At 45.9% G+C, this 18,183-nt stretch overlaps 1 protein-coding gene across 2 annotated transcripts in view; it reads right to left on the bottom strand.

Moving 5' to 3' along the window:
- The window catches only part of PLXNA1 (plexin A1), a 312,964-nt gene that overhangs the window by 213,519 nt on the left and 81,262 nt on the right, over nt 1-18,183 (bottom strand). The gene's annotated exons all lie outside the window — the stretch shown is intronic.

Genomic DNA, 18,183 nt, shown 5'->3' with positions numbered 1-18,183 from the left:
TAAGGTCATTTGAGTCAAAAAAGGGAAGAAGGGGAGAAGAGGAAACCACTCACCTCTGAGCCACCAAAAGCTCTACTGGTCACACTGAGGCTAAATGACCTCTTTGCAACTTTACTCATTGCTCCTAGCTCAGTCATGTGGGCACAAATTCCTTTCCCACATAACAACCTTCAGTATTTGAAGACAGCACACACTGCAATGCTCCTCCACACCCCCTCTTCCTTGGGTAATCAACCCTGGTTTCTTCCATCTATTTTCATATGGATACATATCACAGCCCCTCACAGTTCTCATCACCCTCCCATGGGTACTCTGATATAGCTCCTTCCTACAACATGGCTCCTGGTACTGAATGAGATACTACAGACAAAGAAAGCACAGGACTGGGCACTATTCCACTGTGGAGTCAGGAAGACCTGGGTTCAAATTCTGCCTTAGATAGTTACTAGCTATGTGACTCTGGGCAAGTCACTTAACCTCTTAGTTCCTCAGTTTCTTCATCTGTAAAAAAAAAAGATTAGACTCGACAGCCTTTAAGATCCCTTAAGCTCTAAGTGGATGACACAGGAATAAGATCCCACTAGGTTTTCTTTTTTAGATGACACTGCTGATGTGTATCAAGATTCTAGTTCACTAAACTCCCCAGACCTTTTCCAGGTAACCTCCTCTCTCACCATGTCTCCTCCACTTTATCCTTGTGAGATTAATTTTTGAACCCAAATATAAGACTCGACATGTATTCCTACTGAATTCCAACTTATTATATTCAGCCCAGTGTTCTAGCCTCCAGCTCTCATTTAAGATTCCAATGCTACCACCCAATGTGTTTGTTAGTGACTCCTCTCCCCTTTGCTTCCCTCTGCCGATTCAGCAAGTATTCCACTTCAGGCTTTACACAAGTCACTGACAAGAACTTCGGACAACATCAGAGCCAAGCAGCAGTCCCTGGGGCGCTCCCCGAGAGAAGAGACCTCCTTCCACGCTGGCTGGGACCAATCAATAACCCTTTTTTTTCCTTCTCAATGTTTATTTGGATCCTTAGAATTATTGTGCAAACTGTTCTTGTGACTGATTTCAATACTCTGGACATCAGACTCCAGCATCTGTGTACGATCCTTTAACAAATTACAAACAGCCACCATATTATCATCTAGCCTACATCTCTCCATCCTTTCCACAAGCAAAACATGAGAGACCTTGTCCGATCCTTTGTTAACACCTAGGTGGACGTGCACTGTGTCCCCCGACCTACAATCCTTCACAGGGCTGTTGTAAAGATCACATGAGATAATACCTGTGCTTAGTATAGTACTAGGCACAGAGTAGGCACTACATAGATGTGTATTTCCTCCTTCCCTCCCAAAAAGAGAGGCTCAAAGGAGAGTCTGGCATCGTCCGTTCTGGATCAAGGCATGCTGGCTGGCTCTTCGTAATCACTGCTTCCCTTTTTAGCCGCTCACTGACCCTCCCTTTAAATTTTGAGAATATTGCCAGAAATTAAAATAAAACTCACTGGTCTACAGTTTACAGGCAATTATGGCTGCACTACCTCACAGGGATGTTATCAGAGTCAAATGAGATAAGTCAAGTACTTTGTAAAGCCTTACATAAATATTGCTATGATTATGAATAGTTATCATTAATTACTATTCGGTCAGGCCAGCAGTCAACACGTCCTGAGTGCCCACAGTGCTCTGCCATCCAGGAGATATCAACCCTGTACTTGCCCATTAATGGCGGGGGGGGGGTGGAGGCAGGGGGGCGGGGGCCACTGCCATAGTTCACAGAGTATACTTAAATCTTGCCTCAGACACTTATTAGCTGTGTGACCCTGGGCAAGTCACTTCACCCTGTTTGCCTCAGTTTCTTCATCTGTAAAATGAGCTGCAGAAGGAAATGGCAAACCACTCCAGTATCTCTGTCAAGAAAACTCCTCATGACGTTACAAAGAACCAGACGTGACTGATTGAATCCAGAAACTAAGCAGCAGCATCATATATATAGTAGCAGATAGAGTACTCAACTTGGAGTCAGGAAGACCTGTGTTCAAATCCCATCTCAAACACTTACTGGCAGTGCGGCCCTGGTCAAGTCACTTCACTTCTGCTTCAGTTTGCTTACCTGTAAAATGAAGGGTTTCGACTAGATAACCTCTGGGGAGTCAGTCAACCTTCCAGCTCAAAACTTAGAATGGCTGGGGGCAGCTAGATGGCGCAGTGGAGAGAGCACTGGCCCTGAAGTCAGGAGGACCTGAGTTCAAATCCAGCCTCAGACCAAACACTTGACACTTACTAACTGTGTGACCCTGGGCAAGTCACTTAACCCCAACTGCCCCCCCAAAAAAAACTTAGAATTGCTGCTAAAAACAAAAAAATGCTTTTTTAAGGCAAAATCTTCATGTTTGTGTTCCCCTGAATGCTACTGCCCTTGATCCCCAGAACAGCCCCCACCCTGCCCACCTCTGTCCCTAACAGAACATCTTCAAACAACAGGATGCAGCCCCACCCTCAAATATTAATGAGCCTGCAGCTGCTGCAGGAGGGAATTATTAAAAAACAATTTTTCGAAGGCATCCTTTTCAAATAATAATCTACTAAAAGACCAAGTGTTAGGAATTAAATTCCCAGTCCCCTACCTCAAATAAATACCATCAGAATTTTAAATGAGATATAACGGCTTCAGCAAGGTTAAAGCCGCTAATTTCTATGGAACATGGAATTGCTATACATCATAATCACCTCTTGCATCTGGGCTATTATTTATAATTAGGCGGTATGCTTTTAAAAAACACATAAAGCCACCCACGCAATGCTAGCGTTCCTGGGTTATTGCTCCTAAAGGGGCTTTGGAAAAGAGGGTAAGGAGAAAACCATGTGCCAAACAAACCTAGGCTAGGAGGGGAAGGAACCAGAAGGCTCTCGCACAGAAGAAGGCTTGAAACTGGCCTACTATGACCTCCAGAGCTCCTCCCAGCTCTAGAGCCCCAATCCAAAAACCCTCCACTGTCACACTAGCTCACCTTTAGGAGCATTTTATGGCTTATTAAGCCCCTCCCACATGAAAACCCCATGGTGTGGGCTGCACCCATTTTGCAGACGGGGAAATTGAGGTTTAAGAGTATTGATCTGCCATGTCCATACAGCTTAAGAACAGAAGCTAACACTTAAACCCAGGCATCCTGATTTCAAATTTCATGCATTTTCCAATTGAACATTTTGTTTCCTTTCAGTCAGAAAAGGAGGAAAAGGCCTTAAGTGGTGACGGAGTCATGAACAATAACACTGACCATCGGGGCTCCCTCTCCTGTCCACTACTGTACAACTAGGGAAAGGGTAAGCCAGACCTGGAGTCAGGAAAGAGTCAAGTTCTAATCTGACTCTGACACCTGCTTACTATGTCAGTGACCATAAGCATATCACTTAAACTTTCTCAGGCCCAGTTGCCTTAACTGCAAAATGGGAATAATAGCATTTGTAATGCCTAATTCATAAGGCTGTTGTGAGGATCAAAGGAGATAATCCAAGTAAAGCATTTTACAAACCTTAAAGTGATATATCCAGGATGTCCCAAAAGTCTTACTGCAGCTTTAAGCTATTAAAGGAGATACACACAACTAATCACAACGATTATTTTGATGACCTGTGCTAATTGAGGCCACCACACTCCAGGGCCCCACCCCATTCTTCTCTTTTCCCATGCCAGGCACTCCAATAAACTCCACAGTCTTCAGATGTCTTATTCAATCTACCTCGCTGATTTTTTCAGATCTGAACCCCCTGTGCAGCTCCTGAAACAATCTGCTGGTCTGGTCAGCTTTCAGACCCCTCCGGCTCACTATCTAAATCCAAAGGGGCTCTACAGGTGGATGGCTATTCCCCTAGGCTAGGTCCCCCAACCCTACCCAATCCAACCTACAATCCCCTCCCTACCATGGGCTCAGGGCAATCTAGGAAGTTCCCTCCATGGATTACAGGTTGAAATCAATGCTTGAATTAGAATTATCCCATGTCCCCCCAGACCACAGCTCTCCAAATGGTGTCAATATGGCAGAGTCAAACAAATCTCCTACCTCCAGCCACAAATCTTAGCAAACCTCCCTACTGGTATGCCTACGATCTACAAACCAAACAATAATCATTCAATCAACAAGCATCTAGACACTGAAAAAAGAAAAAGAAAAAAGAAACAACCCTTGTTCTCAAGAAAGTCACATTCTACCAGAGTAAGCAAAATTCCATGTGCCTGCAATCCAATCCCTCGCCACGTACCACTTCCACTTCCTTTAGAAATGTGTTAAAGATGGCAGATTTGGGGTCCGCCACATCCAAGGCCTTCAAACTCTTGGGCATAGAGAGCCTTAGAGACCATGATAAATGACAATGATGTATTAACAAGCAGAAAATGATCTATTAATGACACAGACATAATTTCCAAATCAGTTATTTCTGCATAGACAAAATCAATACCAAACCAGAAATAAATATAAAGATGAAAAAATATGCAGTGTAGAATCATAACTACTTCAACCTGACCTAGTTATTGACTTAAACAGATAAAGAAAAGATGTGAGCATTGCTTCTGGGACAAAACTGACTAAAAGGTTCAGAGAATTTAAGATTCTACAATTTTTAATATTAGTCAATTACCCAAAAAATAAATTAAACCATTTCCTACAGAAGTTTAACTGGTGTAAAAGCAATCACCACACAGTAGAGTCCAAAAGACCCAAAAACTACCTCAGCCAGAAAAAAAGAAAGAAAAAAACATGATCTTCTTATGAAATTGAGAGATGTGGCTGCCAAAGGCAACACTGATTTCAAAATATAACAAACTCAGGTGCAACGTTATATGGAAAAGGATGGTGTAAAATAATGAGCATAAAACATCAAAGAGTACTAGGGGATTAGGGGAAGAAGTGCAGAGGGTCAACCAACCAGGTCTGCAGAAAGCTTAGCATCAGACCCAATTAAACCACATCACACCAGGAACATTTATAGACAAAGCCAGAAGAGTAACAAATAGAACAAAAAGGAAACAGATCTGTCAGCATTTCTGTAACTGATGATACTCTTCAGCAACGTCAGCTGTTGCTGCTACATTCAAACACTAACATCCCAGCCCTGCCCCTCCCCCCACATGCTACAAAAGAAAGTTCAAAGGATGCTAAAGAATAACAAGAAATGAAGAGCAAATGGGCCAGAAACAAGCAAAGTGAGAAAAAATTATGCTCAGGAAATGATACAATTTTTAAAATATTGCAAGAGATACACTGTTTGCTGGAATAGTGACAGGTCCAGGGACTGGACCTGTAATGTCACTAGGGTAAGGAATTCCTGAATGAAGGCTTTTCCCTTACCAATATAGGTTGACCCCTGAGTGACATACAACACTGAGAGGTTAACCTGAGCAGAGGCACACAGCCAGCACGTGTCAGGGACGGGACTAGAACCCAGTGTTTCAGGCTTTGAGGCCAGCTCCCCAGCTGCTAGGTCAGGCTGCCTCTTATTTATGAATTAACATCTGATTGGGCAGAGCAAAATGTAACCTTAAAGGTTCTCCAACTACAAAGTGTCTCCCAAGTATCTATTAAGGTCATAAAGATGGACTGAGAGATACAGTAGCAATAACTTTGTTCCATGATCTCATTATCTGTCTCAAAGGAGACACTCCACAAGGAGGCATGGACCCCCAAAGGTGTTTGCCCAGTTCAGAGCCCAAATAGAGGAGGGCTTCCCTATAAATGGCGAGAGAGATCCTGAGGATGCTATTTGCAAATGACATTATGCTGACTGCATGAAGTCTCAGAGTATTACAAAGCCTCTTTGACAAGAGCCACAACCCATCGGAAGAGTTTAGACTAACAACCCTCGAAAGCAGCTAGTTAGAGAAAGCCAGAAGCAGCTAGGTGGCAAGTGGATAGAGGAAGTGGCCTCAGACACATAATAGCTGTTCAACCCTGGGCAAGTCACTTAACCACAATCTGCCTCAGTTTCCTCATCTATAAAATAAGAATAGCACCTATTTCCCAGGACTCATGGGAGAATAAAATGAAATAAATCCTTTAAGAACTATGTAAATGCTAGCTGTTATTATTATTAATCCACAGTGGGGGGGGGAACCAGTAGATAAAGAATACCTATTTTGCAGACATGTACATTCAGCTGGATGGACTACCCATCGAGTTATCTATCTGGGACACAGCCAGCAGGTAGAAAATGAGTTGGACCCTTAATTGAGAAGGAGAAAGGGACCAAGCTGGATTACATTAGGGAAACTGCAAAGCATTTTCGACAATCCCAAGGTGCCTCCCTGAAACAAAAACCTATTCTTTTAATGACAGCATCATTCCAATGATGCTATCTATGTGAGAGCAAATCACAGAATACCATAATCTCAACCAAAAAAAAAAAAAGATAAAAATTGCTGGTGACCTAAAGGGTAATGGAGGGATTTATGGTGGGTGTAAATAGGTAGCAGAATATAATCAGTGATGACTTTTAGATATAGAATAAACGGCATCAGAGAAAATGCACCAACTGGGAAAGGAGCTAGTCCGTCACACAGCTATAGTGATACCCAGAGGAAGGAGTCCAATGCAGTGGGTAGATCTTTTGTTGAGGATTTATGGGAGAGCAGAAAGAAGAACCATGGAGGACAAAAGGTTTGAACGGGTTTCAATCTGCACTCCTAGAGGACAAAGCTAACCCACAGGGACCACAGATTCACTCCAGTGCTAACGTGTAAATTACAAAAGGATCCATTCACGGGAAACATTTTCATCAGCCACCATTTTGTTTCAAGACAGCAGGCTGTCACAGGTAGATTTTTAGGAGTTTAACAAGCGTGGTTAAAATTTAAAAAAAATTTTAAAAACTCGTCAATTTGAACCAATAGAAAAACAAACCCCAGATGCCCAGCTGTTCAGCTGAAATAAGAGACCACACTTCTATTTCCACCCAGACTCCAGAGGTCCAAGCATCAGGTGCTCAATAAACATTAACTGATGGTGAGCCATCGGGTGACCTTAAGTCTTGGGGCCACTCCTGGCTCCCTGATGGGCAGGAAGCCCAGGATTCCTGGGTTTGGTCACTCACTGCCATTCATTCACCAAGCTGCTCAATTCTTCAATACCTCACTTACTACAGCCCAGAAATTGTGGAAAGACCAGAAGCCAACCAGAGTCAATAGCCATAAAGTGCATCTAGATCTTCAGCCTGATTTTAAAAACATTTTCTCCATTTCAGGGAGAAACATGAAAAATCGAGTGATGCAAACAGGCCACGTTAAAACAAGTTCTCTTTAACACCCCTGGGCAAGGAAACTTCAATCATTGCTTATTGGAATGAGGAAGGGGGGAGGGAGGTGTGGAGAGAACGACCCAAGTACTTCACTCTGCAGTCCTTGGGCGAATGGGAGCAGGGAGTGGAGAGGAAATCTGGGCTCAGGCAAAGTGGCTGTGAGGGAGCAGGCTCCTGGCAGGCACCCGGGGGTTAGGAGTCAGGAGATAGAGGAGATGGCCTCAACTCTGCCAATATCTCACTCCATTGGAGCAAAACCCTTTGTTTCCCTGCTCCTCCGTTTCTTCATCTCTAAAATACAAGGGCTGGGACAGATGATCCCCTAAGGGTCCCTTCCAGCTCTAACATTCTAGAAATGATTGCTGATTGACTGGCTGGCTTATTTTAAGATTTCTTCCATCTCCAACATGTGTATGTTCATGGGTTCATAGATTAGGGCTAGAAGGGAACTGAGAGATCTGGTCTAATCTCATTTTACAGAAGAGGGAACTGAGACTCGGAGACAAGTGACTCACCTAAGGTCACATAGATAGCAAGTCGAAAAAAACAGAACTCAAACCCTAGCCCTAGAGCTTCAAACCCTGGGCTCTTTCCCTTGAAAGCACCTTCCTAACATTCTATATTTTAAGGTTCTATCAGATTGCTCTAAAATTCTATTCTGTGTTCTAATGTTCTATGCCCTAAGGTTGTTTCTAGGAATCTTTCGGTAGCCAGCCCTGTCCTCCCCACCCCCATGGGAATTGAGTCACATAGAGAAAGAGGACAGAGGCTGATGACCCCAAGAAGCCAGGACACCTTTCAGCCAAACCTAGACCCCCCACCCCCAGTTCCATGGCTGGAAAAGGCATTTTATTACATCTAGGAACCAGCCCCCTCCCCACTCTTGACAGTGACACATTCTGGGTGTGCTGCCAAGTCCATTTAAAACATCTGCAGAAAATGCCATTATAAAACCTATCTCCAGAGAGCCCTGCAACAGCCCAGGGAAATGGGACACACCAAGGCCTGGGATCTGGAGTCTTTAACTAAGGTCTCAGGCCCCAAGGGCAGAATTCATTTACAGGAAGGGAACAAGGAAAAGTACTTGGAGCTGAGAAGTGGACCTGAGTTCAAGTCCAGCCCTTAGCACTAATTTTCTCTGTGATGTTTCCTTGTTCATCTCTGGGCATCCACTGAATGGAGCTAATCCTCGTGCTGCCTGCACCCAAGCCCATTATAAAGATACAGGGAGGGTGTGTATGACAGGGGCAAGATGGCAAGGTAGAGAAGAATGCTATCCTTGGAAGTCTTGAACACCTGGATTCAAATCCTCCTACCTCGGATGCTGATTACCTGTGAAACCCTAGGCAAGTCCCTTCAATCTCAGATAGTTTCACTTTCCTCATCTGTAAAATCCCAAAGGGCAGCTAGGTGGCACAGTGGATAGACTGCTACAACTGAAGTGAGGAAGACATCTTCCTGGGCAAGTCACTTCACCCTACTTGCCTCAGTTTCCTCATCCTCAAAGCAAGCTGGAGGAGGAAATGGCAAACCACTCCAGTATCTTTGCCAAGAAAACACCAGAGTCATGAAGAGTCGGACATGACTGAAAATCCCAAAAAGCCAATAGCTATTGTTTTCATGTATTTTGAAAACTTAAAAATCTTAACTGTGCTACCCCTGGGACTCTCTGGGAATGAGTTCTAAACAGCCAATTTTCCAGAGAGCTAAGGGTTCTCCCTTTATCCCAGATAATTTTCTGTCTCTTTGTTAAATTCCTTTGTATAGAATCTTCCAAAATGACTCAGACACGTTTCTCAATTCTCCAAAGCAGAAGTCACCCAACACAATCTGACCCTTTTTTTAATGACTCAGGATCATTTTTATGAACATATAAGATCAAGGATCCCAGATTTAGAACTCAGAAGGGACCTTAGAGGTCTTCTAGCCCAACCACCTACCCCTCTCATTTTAATGAGAGCTAGGGGCATTCAATGACTGTTCCAAGGTCACACAGGTAGTAAAGAAATGGCAGAAAGAATTCAGACCTTGGTCTTCTGAATCTAAACCCAATGCCCTTTCCTACTGCTCCTTGCTGCTCTCAAAGCTTGTCTGAATTACCATCCCCATTCTGAATGGCCCCAGCCTGCTGAGAATCAGCCCTCTTGTCAATGCCTTGGTCTTCCTTTCTCCTCTCCTACTAACACTTCTCAATGTGCTGTGAGTGAGTGAGTGGGCCTCCCCTACTTGGAATCAACCCTCTGCCCTCCTCATTTGCTATTTCTAATTTGCCGTGGGCTTCAGAAACTTCATAAGGGAAGTAATGAGAACTCTATATAAAGTAAGAGTGAATAGTCTCCGAGTGAGAGTCTGGGAGACTCACCCCCAGACTTTGTGACATGAGATCTCGGTTGCTCAGACGCCTGAGAAATTCTGAGGTTCTAGGTGTTTGTGTTAGGGATAAGGGCTATGCTATACCAGCACTGCTCAACTTTTTGGTCTCCAGACTACTTTATGCCCTTAAAAATTATTGAGGACCCTCCCCCCAACAAAGTTTTTATTTATGTTGCTTATGTCTACTGACAGTTACTGTGTTAGAAATTAAAACAGCTTAGTATTATTATGAAAATAGTTTTGACCTCAGAGACCTCTTGAAAGGATCTTGGAGACCATCCTGCGACCAGCAGTCCTCAGATCACACTTTGAGAAGTCAGAGGAAATCTGGTACTGTGAAAATGAGCCTGGCTGAATGTACTGATGCCTGCCTGTGATCCCAGCTACCAGGGAGGCTGAGGCTGCAGGCTCTCCAGACATAGAATTCTGTGGAATATGCCAAACAGGTACAAGCACCAAGTCTGGCAATAATATGGGTGGTGGGATAGGAGAAGGGGAATCAGTGGGATTGGGCCCTGAAACTTCAGCCTGGATGAGACAGGGAGACCTAGCTTTGGGGGTTTTTATTTTTTAGAGGAGCCCTAAACTTGGTAGTCAGAAGACCTAGGTTCAAATCTCTGACACTCACTCGCTATCTATCTGACCATACTGCTCTTGGGCCTGAGCTTCCTCATCTGTAAAATGGAGATAATAAGATACTTGCATCACCTACTTTACAGAGGTGCTATGAAAAAAGTTAGTAACAGTCAGTTGAATTTATAGATTCCTAGACTGGAGGGAACTTCAAAGACTCCACAGTGCAACCCCTCCATTTTACAGAAGAGAAAACTGAGGCTCAGAGAGGCTGGCTGACTGACATCACATCCTAGTAGAGAGTCCCTGGGAAAGCTCAGCTGTCCTGACTGCTAGTGTGGTGTTCCTTCCATGCCACCCCGCTATGTCCTAAAGGACTGTTCTGGGGGCAAGGCTTACTGCATCTCAACAATACAACAGCCCAAACCCAATCTAGTGAATAAATATAAATTTCAAAGCATGAGATGAGGGGGAGCTACACCCTGGTGTAGAGGAAAGTCCACTGGAGACCTGGGTTCAAATCCTGTATCTGCTTATTTCCTATTTGTGTGTCTACACAGGCTAGCTTGGTAACTTTATGGTAATGGACTTCTGTTACCTGGCCTGTAAAACGCATTTCCCTCTGGCTCTAATCCTGTGAGGATTCAGCAGATGGGCAGTAAAGGGGAAGGCATGGAAGTTAAACCACTGGTGATTAAAAAGAGAACAAGGGGCCAGCTAGGATGTCTCCAAGAGACCAAGTCTGACCTGTGTTCCCAGGAGCCTCAGAATGGGACGCTGAGCAAAAAGGCCCCACCCACCTCTCCCCACCTCCAGCCTTTACCCAGATTCCCCACAGGGAAGCAGAAGAGGCAGGGGAAGATTGAGGAGTCTTATGACTCTTACTCACTAGCAAGGCCCCAGAGCCATTGGGACTGTGCTGGAACAAGTCTTATTGGAAGGGCTGTGGGAAAGGACTTCCAAGAGGAAGAAAGGGCCCCTCCCTGGGAAGGCTGCCCTTCAGCCTCCCCAACCCCTGAAGGCCCATTCCGAGGGAGGAGGTGGGGCCTGGAGCAACTGGGCAGCCCAGAGAATGAGTCAGTGAACTACAAAGGAAAACCCAGAAAAGGAGAGATGATAGACAGACGGACAGACAGAAATGGATAGATATAAATGATAGGGAAGGGAATAAATAGGCACCAGGCACTGTGCTAAGCATCTTTTTTACAAACAGGATCTCACTGAGTCCTCCCAACAACCCTGGAAAGTAGGTGCTATTATTAACACCCTTTTTCTTTCTTGAGGCAATAGGGTTAAGTGACTTGCCCAGGGTCACACAGCTAGTAAGTGCTATGTGTCTGAGACCAGATTTGAACTCAGGTCCTCCTGTCTCCAAGGCCAGAGCTTTATCCACTGCGCCACCTAGCTGCCCCTATTACTCCCTTTTTCAAGTGAAGAAAATGAAGCAGAGACTTGCCCAGGGTCATTCAGCAAGTATCTAAGGCTGAATTTGAACTCAGGTCTTCCTGAGTCCCAACATACTATGCACTGGAGGGGGTTAAGGGGAAGGGGAGAAAACCAACCTATTCATAGAGAGAAAAGGTTTTTTGTTTCTTTCAGACCAAATTGATTTCACTGGCATAAAGAATTCCAGGTAAGGAAACTTCCCCTCCCTGTGTCAGGTCAGCGACTGCTCTGCAACAAAGCCGGGGTGTCCCAGGAGTGTCAGTGGGGTTTTACTGCACTTTGGGGATGCCCTGTGCAGTCCTAGACAGTTGTCTGGGCACTGAGAGGTGAAGTCACTGGCCAAGGGTCTCAGAGCCAAGAAGGCCCTCCCTATGTGGGATGCTGGGCTTCTCCAGGTCGCCCCAAAGGGAAATGCAAGGGCTATGAGCTGACTGGGGCCTCATCACTGGCACATTCTAGCAAGCCCCTGCTTTAACCAAGAATCTTCCTGACCCCAAAGGCCAGCTCTCCTCAGTATTTATTCTATGTACATAAGATACATGGAAAGCCCAACAGAAGACTGCAGTTGAGGTGAACCCCACCTCAAGCAACTGCCTGAAACACAAGCGCTGTCAGGCAATCTGACCCCCAACAGCTGGACCGCACGACATTGAGTGGGCACCAGCTTAATCCCAAGAGCCGAACAGCCCACCACAGCCCTCAACAAAACAACACGGCCTCAGATCTGGGGCCATGCACCAGCCACTCGGGACCCCACAGCAGACACAACTCACCAGCCCAGCAGCAGGGCCCCTTCCCGCTCCAGTGCTCCCCCTCACACACACAAACACACACACTCCCCCAGCCAAGCCGGTCCCCACCCCCACCCAAGCCATAGCGGTGCAGCTGAAATTGGCAGGTCTGAAATTAATTGACTACAATTTTACACAACAATACATTTAGCAGGGACCTGGCCCAGGGCCAGACTGGCTCCCAGAGGCTCCCCAGACACTTTTTAAAACCCAAGGCAAAAAAAAAAGCTATAGGAGAAAGGAAGGAAAGCAAGAAAGGGGGAGGGGGGACCCTCTAATTGCAGAAAAAATCTGGGGAAGGCAAGTTCCCCACCAGAGATGCTCCCCTATTTCTTCCCTCCTCCTTCTGGCAGCTCCCACATTCCCCCCAGCCTTTGACAACCCCCACCCCCAGAAGGCCTTTCCCTTTCCAGGCCTTTCCTTCCCCAGCCTCCAAGTCCCATATTCCCAGGGCCGCAGGGGAGCTGGCCCACCGGCCTCCCATCCTGGGGGCAGGCCAGGCTGGCCAGGTCACCATGGCAACCAAGGGCTCAGGGCTTCCAGGGCCAAGTTGGGGTCTGAAGGAGAAAGGTAGAAAGAAAGGAATAAAGCCACACATTTCCAAATCCCGCCTCAAACCCTGCAATAGCATGGGATCTCCCAGGCCAACCTGGAAGGGGAGGGCAGGGTGGGCCAATGAAATCAGAAGCACCCACCTGGGCTGGGGAGTGGGGGAGGGTTTGCAGGACATTGGGTGGGGAGGTGGGGAGAGATAACTGAAATCTAGGGGCCCTGCCATCACAAAGGTTAAAGTCAGTAGGAAGGTTCAGGCATCAATGCAGACTGTCCTGGAGAACAAGAAAGATTTAAGTAATATCGAATGGGGTCTATAGAACACAGAATGACCAATCACAGAACATTTAAGCTAGAACCATTCTTAGAACACAGAATATCAGAAAAGGAAACAGCCCTTAGAACACAGCATCTCAGGGTTAGGAGCCCCCTCAGATGTTAGCCTATTAGTACTGGGAGGTGCCTTAGAACACAGAATGTCAGAGTTACCTGGAAGTTTAGACTAGAGTCAGAAGAGATCTTACAACACAAAATGTTAGGGCGGGAAAGGTCCTTAAAATAAAGAATGTAGCAGCAGCCAGGTGGCGTAGTGGGTAGAGCACTGGCTCTGGAGTTAGGAGGACCTGAGTTCAAATCCAACCTCAGATACTTGACACTTATTACCCATGTGACTGGGGGGTAGTCCCATAACCCCATTACTTACGCTCCCCCCCCCAAAAAAAGAAAGAATGTCAGAGCTAGAAGAGGCTGGAGAATTAAGAGGAACCTCAGAATGCGGAATAGTAAAGCTGGAAGGGTTCTTAGAGCATAGATCACTGGAGATGGAAGGGGCCCTGGAGAAAGTCAAACCCAACTGTATTTTACAAATGGGAGACTGAGGCACAGAGAGGGAAGAGGATAGCTCATGGGCACAAGGCTAGCACAACGCAAGGGAAACATTAGAATGTAGGCCATAGTACCCTCAAGCCAGACCCCTCCACTTCTCAGAGCAAAAATATGACAGTTTAAAAGGGCATGGCAAAGCCAGGACAAGGAAGTTTATGATTAATTACTCGGTCCATTTTATAGAAACAAGAGCTATCAGAGTTCAGGGGAATCAGATAGAGTGGTCAAGGAAGCCTGATAGAGAGGCAACTTGGGCTGGAGGGAAACACAGGGTGGGTGGGATCAGAACAGATCTGAAGGAGAGGGGAAGGTATAAAGCAAGCAGAACCAGGGAACAGAGAGAGGCCATAAGGACTTCAGCCCGGGAGAGAGAAGATAGGGAAGGGAAGGTGGGAGAGGGAAGATAGGGAAGGGAAGGGAAGGTGCGGAGCTGACACCAAGCAAAAGCTGGAGGAGGGACCCTTGTTTATTTAACCTCAGGGTAAAAGGAAACATCCCCTCTGGGAAAGAAGTCTTCCACATACAGGGTTTGGGGTTTGCCTGTTTGTTCGCTTGAATACCAACACAAATTAAAATCTAGACCAGGGTCCATAGAGTTTATGTCATTGCCAGAGGCAGAGATGGGATTTCCCCAAAAGACAGTTGGGAATTTCATGAATGACAGAAGCTTGGGACTCAAAGGGAGCTTAAGGAGTGGAATGTCTATTCTAAATCCTTTATTTTACCGATGAGGAGGCGGAGGGTCCCCCCAGCAGCAGCCAGGCTGCTACCTCAGAACTGAGGCAGCTCCAAAGTAATGAAAAGAATTCTGGATTAGGAGCCGGAAGACCTGGGTCTGAAGCCTGGCTTTGCCACTTAATAATTGTGACTATGGCTTAGTCACCTCCTCTCTCTGGGCCTCAGTTTCCCCACTTGCAAAATGAGAGGACTGGACTAAATAAACTCCAAAGTTCCTTCAAATTCTAAGCCTGTGATCATCTGAGTCTAGGGCTTTTTTTTTGGGGGGGGGGTCCACAGGATTCAATTTGCCCAGAGACCTAGATTCTAAGCTAGAATTTTCACTTTCTTCCCTTTTTAAAGAAACTTTCACTTTGAGCCTTCAAGGCCTCCAGAAACTTCTGTGTCTCTCTCTCTCTTTTTTTGGGGGGGAGTGGATTTTCAAGAAATGACCATGGCCTAAGCACTCCCTCTCCCAAAGGGAACAGAACCACACCTAGAAAACAACTATCACCCCCCCACACACACACACCCCTTGACTAGAAGAAGCCTTAAACACATGGAGAGAGGGGGACATAAAGGAGGAGGACTCAACCAGTCAATAGCATTTATTAATCGCTTAATATATGCCAGCAAGCCGGCTGGCACCGAGGAACTAGGAGCATGAGAAGGGCTGGGGGCTCTCCAGCACAGCCTACAAGGCAGTTCTGCGTTCCCTTCATTCAGGGTATGGAGCCGAGCCAAGTAGCACAGACCGGTCATCCCGGCAGACAAAGGAGACCCACTGGGGCAGGGTTTTCCCAAATTTCTCCACAGTTAAGTCCTGCCATTCAGGGCTTGCCTCCTTCACCAACAACTTGCCCGGCACTGCTTCTCCCCTGCCCAGAATGCCCTCTCACCAATCCCTGCCCTTCCAAATTCTACCCATCTGTTCTTCCAGGTCCAGCACCCCCAGGGAACTCTCCCACCCCACCTCCCTCTTCTAAATTCTCTTATACCTTTTGCACCAAGTGCACAGGAATAATGGTGAGGGTACTGGATTGCAAGGAAGAGAACCTCTAGCTCCAACCCTGTTTGTTTCTGCTGCTTCTGAGCTAAAGGAGCATTGGGGTCAGCCTTCTACCTCTCTGAGCACAATTTCCTTATCTGTGAAAGGAGCTGGTCGAACCAGAGGATGTCTAAGGCATCTTCCAGCTCAGGTGGTATTTATCACACTCTGCTTCATATTTTAATCATCCTGGGCATGTCTGTCTAGTCCTTACTCCTAGACTAGAAACTCCTTGAGGACAGGAATTCTCTTATTCAACTTACAATCCCCAGCAGGTGCTCAATAAGGAATGAATGAAGGAATGCTCTCCCTCCCTAGCCCATTCCCTTTAAGCTGATTCTGTTGCACGTTGACCTGGAATCCCCAAGTGCCTAGCACAGTGACCGGGACATAAGTTTTTAATAAATGCTTGGTGATTGATTGAGCAGAGTTCATCAATTTGGAAACTCCCCCCTAAAATGCTGATAGCAATCTATTATGTTCGCCCATGTGACCCTTGTCCACATACAATAAGAGCCCAGGACAATGCGTCAGGCTTTGTGCTAAGCAGCTTCCAAATATTATTTTATTTGGATCCTCACAATGTCCTTGGAAGGCAGGTGCCATTATTCTCTCCACTTTACAGGTAAGGAAACAGAGGCAGACAGAAATTAAGTGACCTGTCCAGAGTCATACAGCTAGCAAGTATCTGAGACCAGATTTGAATTCTGGTCTTCTTGAATGTAGGTCCAGCATGCTAACCACTGTACCACTACAGAGGCCCTTAGATAGCGATAAGGGTGGAGACAGAAACCCAAGATGGTGATAGGAGGCACCAGATGGGATAAAGGGAGGAATTTGCTCTAATGCCCTATTTGAAATTTTCCTGTTTTAACTCATTATTCTTGCTAACTACACTCTAAATTTCTGTTTGCACATCACTGGAGGGCTGGAAGGCAGGCTGCCCCAACCCAGCTACAGTGCTATGGAGTTACAGCCTCCGCCTGGCTGACTCTCCCCTCCTCCCCCCCCCCCCAGTGCTTAGCAAGAGACTTTACATCTAGTAGTATAAAGGAATGCTGAATGAACGTTCACTTAGAAATGAATGAATGAATGATGAATGAATGAATGAATGAATGAATGAATGAAATGAATTTCACTTCTTACATGAAAATTTAAGTAAGATGTGGCAACTCACTACATGCCATATGAGTGAATGTAAGCCCCACTAACTACCCCACACGCTCCATAATAATCACTGTGAGTACTGACGAGGGGCAGCCCTTTTGAAAGGAAACCGCTTTGATGTTGACCAATGAAAAAAAACCGTGCATAGGGTGAACAACCGTGCCCTAAAGTGCTGGTCTTGCCAAGTCTGGACATTCCTGTTACTTTCTATCTTCTGGGTTGTTTTTCAAATCTCCCTATGAGGTCACTGAGGCCAGCCTCTTCTTGCAGGTTAAGAAACTGAGGCCCATCAAGGTTAAGTGACTTCCCAAAGTCACTCCTCCATGAGGTAGTTATTGAGAGAGAATTGCAGCTGTCCATAGCGAGGGAACATAGCCAGTGAGTCAAGCTGGGCTTCTGGGGCGCCACAGGGGGTTAAACGGAGTTAATGACTGTAAAATCAGGCTAGCTCAGCCTCAGATGCTGTGAACCTGAAACAGCCCTGGGAGCTTTGGTCCTAAAAGTTTCTGAGTGAGGAGGGTGTGTTTGCCAGTAATGCGATGCTTGGGCCCCTGCAGACTCAGGTTAAGGCAGTAATTTAGCTAGGAAAGCCTGGTTTGTTTTCCAAAAGGGCACAGCCCCCACACTGTGCCCTCCAAGCTGCCTTCAAACTTGTGTATGAGGCTCTCCCTCCCCCTTCCTGTGAAGTGTCAGGGATAGGGATACTGACCAATTCTTATTGCAATATTCTAAGAAATGCTGAGCCAATGGTGATTCCCCCCCTGGAAAATTAATAATAATAATAATAATAATAATAATAATAATAATGTGTTTCTACACATTTCTACAGGGCTTTCTCAGTAATGACCTGCTGAAGTAGACAATCATGCCAGTCCATATACAGCTACAACCACCCATCTCCAAAGGCTTTCAGATCTGTCACAGTCCAGGTACAGAGGGGGTCCAAGGAAGACAGCACTGAACTGGCAGCAGGGAGACTGAGCCTCCCAACAATGCCCCCAACTAGTTGTGTGACCTTACACAAGTCACTTCCTTTCTCTAGACCCCAGGTTCGTTATCTGTATGACAACAGCACTAAATTAGATGATCCCCACGGTCTCTTCCAACTCTGACACTCTGTATCAGTCAATCAATAAATATTTGTTAAGTGCCTCCTACATACCAGGGACTGTACTAAGCAGCGGGGATACAGAAAGAGGCAAAAGACAGCCCCAGCCCACAAGCAGCTCACAACCTAATAGGGAAGGCAACAAGCCAATAAATATGTACCAACAATCTAGACTTAGGATAAATAGGACACACGTAAGAGAGGGAAGGCTCGAGAATTAGGGCT

This window comes from Phascolarctos cinereus, unplaced genomic scaffold (assembly GCF_003287225.1).
Source record: "Phascolarctos cinereus isolate Bilbo 61053 unplaced genomic scaffold, phaCin_HiC Scaffold_4;HRSCAF=312, whole genome shotgun sequence".
Lineage (NCBI taxonomy): Eukaryota > Metazoa > Chordata > Mammalia > Diprotodontia > Phascolarctidae > Phascolarctos > Phascolarctos cinereus.
This window is presented reverse-complemented; position numbering and strand designations above follow the sequence as displayed.